This window comes from Lethenteron reissneri, chromosome 7 (assembly GCF_015708825.2).
Source record: "Lethenteron reissneri isolate LAM-NWPU_2019-01 chromosome 7, ASM1570882v1, whole genome shotgun sequence".
NCBI classification, from domain to species: Eukaryota; Metazoa; Chordata; class Hyperoartia; order Petromyzontiformes; family Petromyzontidae; genus Lethenteron; species Lethenteron reissneri.
In genome coordinates, this window is record NC_083785.1 from 13,979,120 (window position 1) to 13,986,556 (window position 7,437).

Genomic DNA, 7,437 nt, shown 5'->3' on the forward strand with positions numbered 1-7,437 from the left:
ATCCTACGCGTGAAACCAAATTATAAACAGTTTTACAATCCTGTACATTTAAATATTGTCAAAATCGTCGTTAGTACATTGTTGAGTTACACTATAGTAAAGTGATCCTGAACATGTGTAACATTCACCTTGGAGTTTTATATTCACATATTACTAAAGACATTTTCCCTTAAAATATATTTAGCGAGCTACATTATTTCCAGTTTGTGTTGACTAGTACATTCATGGATCCCAAGGCTCGCACTTAAATCCACTGTCACTACAAGAGACCCACATTCTGCACTGACGTCAATTGCCAATGTGCATGCAATTCACAGAGGTCCATTTGTCATTTGTTTTTACTGCGTACTTGCCTCGTCTATTACATTGCATCAGTAGAGGTCTGTGCAGGTTATCTTAAATCTACACTTTTATAATACACCTAGCAGAGCCAGGAACGCTATAAAGTATGAGCTGTGGGACAATAAGTTCATTTGGGTCTACGCCTCACACTCCATATACTGCCTTTCTGCTAGGTAACCGAAGTTCTTGCGACGGATTAATGCATTTATTACACGTGGGATCACAGCTACTGCCACTATTGGAAAGGTGGCGGTGTATGGCTAGCAGGTGTGCATAAGTTCAAGGTGAAAAAAAAAATGTGTTCGGGTTTGTGGAGGTGATGTGGAGGAAGGGAAACTTGTTCAATGGGGCATGAACAAGCGATTGCTATACACACAGCTGTTTTTTTGGAGTGAGACAAATTTATGGTGCCAAGTGCAGTTCTAAGCTACCAAACTATTTGCTATACAGTACAGTGAAGGCACAAGCGGTTTCTATGGTTATTCACTTGTATTAGTGGTGGATATATATACAGTACTGCAATTTGGAATTGGTAGAACATTTTCGACACCATGCATTAACAGACATCATCAGATATATTCTATTGCAAATAGACTAAATATTATTTTCAATATTCATGTCAGATCAGCAGCCTAATTGTGTTTTGAAAGCTCCCTTTTCACAAGAGTCTTATTTGGCAAATTAAGTAATCTATTAAATGCCATGCGTGATTATTTGCTGCAGTACAATTTTTGTGAAAATGTTTCATACATTATGTTCATGAATACAGGTATTTCAAATAAGTAAGAATAAATTTAAGTATTGCATTTAGGTTGAAGTGTGCGATGAATTTCACGTTTAATGTCTAGCACCTCTGATGAAACTGAGAGCTTAACATGCTGTAAGAATTGTTTATATGAAGGTATCGGACCTTAACAATACAACACCATCATTAATTTTGCAATTTCACAATCAGGCATTTGTTGTTGTACCGAAATGGAAGTTTCTCAATGAAATAATGCAATAAATAGCATCGCAATGTATAATGTGCTCAATGTGAGGGGAAAGTGTTAAAAGAAAACAAACACCAAATTATCTGAAACCACAAAAGGCATGCTGAGGTAGAGGATAAATATAGTCACGTCGAAACAGAGACAGATATATACTCCACCAGATTGAATATACCGAACTAAATGAGTAAGGAAATAATATAAAAAATCTGAAAATTCAGCAATGAGAGTGCAAAAGCAGCAAAACAAGAGGTTGATGATTGGCAATTCAAAACTTAGGGAGAAGTGTGGAACCCTAACACATGACAGGGATTGAATCTGAGTGGAAAATTTAACGCAGCTAACTATCGAAAAAACATCTATCCCAATGTTGTATCGTAGACGGAGGTACTCGGAGACGGAGGTTGAGTTAGGGGCTTCCGCCAGGGTTTATTAACACTTATCACTATCCCTGGTTCCCTCTTTACCCCTTCCACTATCCCCGTTCCTCCAGTGACCCCGCTTACGTTACGGGGTCTCCCTTATATACCCTCGGAGGGGTGATGTCACGTGCACTGCCCAGCGCGTGCGACCCCACGTCCCGTGAGGTCACCGCACCGGACAGCGCACACGACGCCACCACTCTCCACTACTCCTCTACATCACCCCCCCCCGTGAAAAAAAAAACAGCCGACCCGGCTGCAATCAACCCGCAAGCGGGGCCCCACACCGGACCGAAGACCGAATAATCACGAGTTCGTGTGCCTGAAGGTAAACCCGGCTGCTAGAAAACTCAACCTTAGGGCAGCACGGCCCTTCAAGCAGAACAGTAACAACAAAAAACAAAACAAATAGAGCCCGAAGGCCTCATCCGCCGGATAGCGCCGAACGGGCGCCAGGGGCTAGGCCCGCTGAACGGTCATCAGGGCCGTCACCGGAGCCGCACCCCCCTCGAGCGGGTATGCGCTGCTGGCCCGCTCCCTCGTGCGGTGTCCGCCACCCGTGCAGGTGGGCCGTCAGCGGGCAACAGGCCCACCGCCGTGGCCTCCGGTGCCTGGGGGGTCTCTGTCGGCCTCACTCGGGAGGGGCCTGGGGGCACACACACAGGTCGGACGTCACCTCCGTCAACGAGACCCGGCCGGTCAGGCACGTATCCCTGGACGAAGGCCTCGGTGATAGAAGAGGCCAACTGATCGACCAAAGGCCATGCCATGGGCCAACGTGTGAGGTACTCAACGCCCACCAAGAGGTATTTGTGGCCCCGTTGGGATGCAGGGAATGGCCCCAAAATGTCGAGCGCCACGAGCTCATTAACGCGAGAAACCCGGATGGACTGCAGCGGGGCCCGGTCCTGGACAACTGGGGCCTTCCTCCGCGCGCAGTCGTGGCAACCCTTCAAAATCAGTGCTACGTCACCCTCAACACCCGGCCAGTAATAGTCCCACTTAAGGGTCAATAAGGTCTTGTGGTAGCCAAGGTGCATAAGCTTCTCGTGAATGGCTCGGGTTAATTTACCACGCAGGCTAGTGGGCACAACCACACAATAGCGTTCCAATTGGGCATCCCAACGCATGAGTAGTCCGTCATGCACGGCGATCGCCGGGGCAGCCGACGAAGCTAAGCTCCGGGCGTTATGTCCGACACGGCGCCGTAGCTTCAGCAGAGAGGAATCCTCCATCTGCAAGCCGGACCATACCTCCCGGGGAAGTCCAAGGCCGAAATCTGCGGTCGACGCCGCACCTGGAGGGGTGTCCGCCTCGGCCGACGCGACCAACTGGGCCGCGGCGTCCCCTGGGGCCTTGCAACGGCTAGAGCCCAGGGCGCAAGCACACCCGCCGCCTGCCGGCAATCGGGATAAACCGTCCGCATTTCCATGCTGTGTCCCCTTCCTATGGATTACATCAAAAGGGTAATCCTGGAGCACTTCGAGCCAGCGAGACAGCTGACCCGAGGGCTGACTAATCTTCAGCGAATATTGCAGGGCCGCGTGGTCGGTTCGGACCGTAAACAGCCTACCGTACAAATATGGTCTATACAACTGAACAAAATAAACTATGGCCAAAAGCTCCCTCCGGGTCACACAATATCGCTGTTCCGTCGAGGACAGAATGCGACTGCCATAGGCTACCACCCTCTCAACCCCGTCGACCACCTGGGCCAGGACAGCCCCAATTCCCGTGTCGCTGGCATCGGTATCGAGCAGGAAGGGTTTCGTAAAATCCGGGTACCCCAAGGGCGGCGCATCCGCCAAGGCCGTGCGAAGCGCCGCAAAAGCCGCCTCCTCCTCCGCGCCCCAGTGAAACCTTTGTCCTTTGGCGGAAAGGGCGTGCAGTGGCTTCGCAATTGTCGCAAAATCGCGGACAAACCGGCGATAGTACGATGCGAATCCAACGAAGCTACGCACCTCCGCGACAGATGTGGGAGTCGGCCACGTCCGGACACAAGCCGTTTTATCCGGGTCCGTGGCGACACCTGACGTGCTAACAATGTGTCCCAAATACCTCACCGATGGTTGTAGCAAGTGGCATTTCTGGGGTTTGAATTTCAAGCCAGCAGCACGCACTTTGACGAACACCGCCTCAAGGCGTTGCAAGTGCTCGCCAAACGTACGGCCACAAACAATAACGTCATCCAAGTAGATTAGACAAGACTCCCACTGCAGCCCCGCCAAGACCATCTCCATTGGACGCTGGAAGGTGGCCGGGGCCGAATGGAGACCCATAGGAAGCCGATTGAACTCGAACAACCCCTGGGGCGTGCGGAACGCTGTTTTGGGTCTAGAGGCCTCATCCAGTGGCAATTGCCAGAAGCCGGAGAGCAAATCTAAAGTCGAAAAGAACCGCGCGCCCGAGAGGGTGTCCAAGGAATCATCCATGCGAGGCAATGGATATGCATCAGCCACCGAGATCTTGTTCAATCTACGAAAATCGACGCAGAACCGGAGACTCCCGTCCCGTTTCTTGACTAGCACAATGGGGGCACCCCAAGGGCTAGTAGATGGGGAGATGATGTCCGCCGCCAACATTTCCTCGACAGCCGAGCGGACATGATCTTTTTCCGCTGGGCTAAAGCGGTGGGAATTAAGTCGAATAGGGGCCGCGTCGCCCGTGTCTATGTGGTGGTCCAAAAGAGTAGTGCGACCCAGATCAAACTTACTTTGGCTGAACACATCGGTGAACTGCTCGATGAGGTCGCAGAGTTGCCGACGTTCCCCGAAGGACAACGAGGCATTCTCGTCGCACAACGTGGCGATCCATGATGCGTCGGGGTCCCCCGTGCGCATCACGCCCGCCACGACCCCTCCATCCGGGGCAGCGCTCTCGGGTGGAGGAGCCGGGGTTGCGTGTGCCAGGACGGCGCCGGCCGGGACTACGACCGGCAAGGGTCCCGAATTGAGGACCTGCAAAAAAAGGTCCTGGCCCCCCGACACGGCTGTCAAGGCGCCCACCAACCCCTTCGTCCTTGAAAAGTAGCTTGACGGGGACAGGAGGATACCCGTCTCCGTGGAGCCCATTTCGAGCGGTTTGCGCAACCTAAGGGGTATCAGGATTTGTGACGCCGGTGGTACGGTCACCGGCACTTTATTCAAGGCCCGTACACCGGCGACCAAGGGAGACAGGACGGTAGGTGATTGTAGGAATTGCAGCCGCCTCCCTGACGGCATTTCCACACAGCCCTGGTCAACGAGAATTCGGATGGGCATCCTAGACAAAAAGTCAGTCCCCAAAAGGCATGGCACTGCCAAGGTCCTGGAGACCAAAATCGGCCCGGCCAACTCAATCTCGTCAACCCGAACCGACGCTACAACGTGGCCCAAGATGCCCAAACTGCCGCCGTTCGCGGCGACACAAGCCCCGCGAACCGGCCTTAATGGACCCACGCTGCGGGGTAGCAGCCCAAAAATGGCCTCAGAAATAATGGTGGCCGACGCCCCCGTATCCACCAGGAGGCGAACGTGCACCCCTTGCACATATCCTGCCACCGCTGAGGAGCCGGCAGCTGCCGCCACCATCCTATGCGCAAGCGCATCCCAGTGGCGGGTCTGTCTGGGCCATTGAGGGGGTGATGACGATGGTGCACCCGACCCTTCGAGGACAACCCCATGACGATGGGCCCTAGCCCCGCTAGATGCATGAGGTGAAGGGAGCGGCCGCGCAGATGATGCGTCGCGACTCGCCTGGGGCCCCGAACCCGATGCCAAGGAGGGTCTGGGAGAAGGTGGAGTCCCTTTTCCAAAGGCCCCCGGGCATTCCGGCAGCCCCGCTCAATGTGGCCCCGCTGACCACAGCGGAAGCAGGCCACCGTGTCCGCCTCCTGTGGACGGGAAGGTCCCGGCCGCCCCCGCTGCTCCGGACGGCGACCACCCGTCCCCCTTCCTCGACGATCGGGCATCGCCAGGGCCGCGAGGGTGTCCCCCCCGTCCGGCGCCAGGATCCCCGCACACGCCGCCATCTGAGGCCGTTGGCGGAGGGAGAGGTGCGCCTGAATGTTTTCTGCGACCGCCAAGGATGTGATCTGCCGATCATTGTTGATCGACAGAGCAATTCCTAGCTCCCTTGCCAGGTCAAGCAGCTTCCCCAAGGCCATAGAATCAAGTGCCCTGCCGTACAGGTCAGGGTATGCAGCCTGCGCCAGGGCCAGGAGCGAGCAGCGGAAGGCCAGCGGCAGTTCCCCCTCCTCCCGCCGCCGCAATGAAAACTTTAGCTGCGCGGTGGACGGCGGCTCAAAAACGTTGGCCATTTGGATATAGGCCGCCGGGAGTGTAGCCCGATTGGCCGGATGGATGGACTTGAAGGCCTGCAGAGCCCTTTCGTCCAAGCAGGTCGGAAGCGCCGGCAAGGCCTCCTCCATGGACCAGCCGACCGACATGTATGCCGCGTCGAACCGGTCCTGGAAGGCCGACCAGTCGCCCCCTTGCGCGACAAACGGCGCAACGTCGGGTAACCTGCGCTGCCATTGGCCGCGCGGCGCCGCGAGGTGTGGAAGCCAAGCGGCACCTGCGGGCCACCCAGCGGACGCGACGTGTTGCGGCGGTGGCAGCATTGCGGCTCCCGCGGGCCACGCCGAAGACGCGGAAAGGTGCGGTGGTGCTGCGGCCCCCATGGGCCACGTCGTAGGCGCAGCGAATTGTGGCTGAGTTGCGGCCCCCATGGGCCACGCCGTAGGCGCAGCGAATTGTGGCTGAGTTGCGGCCCCCTTGGGCCACGCCGTAGGCGCAGCGAAGTGTGGCTGAGTTGCGGCCCCCATGGGCCACGCCGTAGGTGCAGCGAAGTGTGGCTGAGTTGCGGCCCCCATGGGCCACGCCGTAGATGCAGCGAAGTGTGGCTGAGTTGCGGCCCCCATGGGCCACGCCGTAGATGCAGCGAGGTGTGAAGGCGCCTGCGCTTTCGCGACCCACCTGTCAGCGGCGGCGTACGAAGCCACGGCGTCGTCCCGCGACGCGGCGAGGGACCACGGCGTTGCAGCCTCAACGGGCCACGCCGAAGACGCGGCGGTGTAATTCGGGCCTGCAGCGGCCCCCGCGGCCCACCCCGCCGGCGCAGCGAGGTGCGGGACAGCGGCCGCAGCCGCGGCAACCTCTCGCGATGCGGCGAGGCACCACGGCGTTGCGGCCTCCCCGGGCCACGCCGAAGACGCGGCGGTAAAACACGGAGCCGCGGTGGCCCCCGCGGCCCTCCCCGCCGGCGCAGCGAGGTGCGGGACAGCGGCTGCAGCCGCGGCAACCTCTCGCGACGCGGCGAGGCACCATGGCGTTGCAGCCTCCATGGGCCACGCCGAAGACGCGGCGGAATAACACGCAGCTGCGGCGTCATCCATGAGAAGGGACGCAGGCACGGCGAGGTGCAGAGCCGCGGCATCGCCGGTGTCCGGCCCCGTGAGCGCAGCGACAGGTTGAGCCGCGGCAGCACCCGCGGCCCATTCCGGCGGCACAGCGATGTACGGGGCAGCAGCAGCCGCCGCTGCCCACCCCGGCGGCCCGGCGAGGACGGCACGCGCGTACTTACCCTGGGCCCCCCCGGCGGGCGCCGCTTGATGTAGAGCCGCGTCGTCGCCGGCGGCTGGTCTCGCAGGAGCGGCGTGCCGAGAAATCCCGGCCGCGTCGGTGGAGAGACGCGGCGTCGCGGTC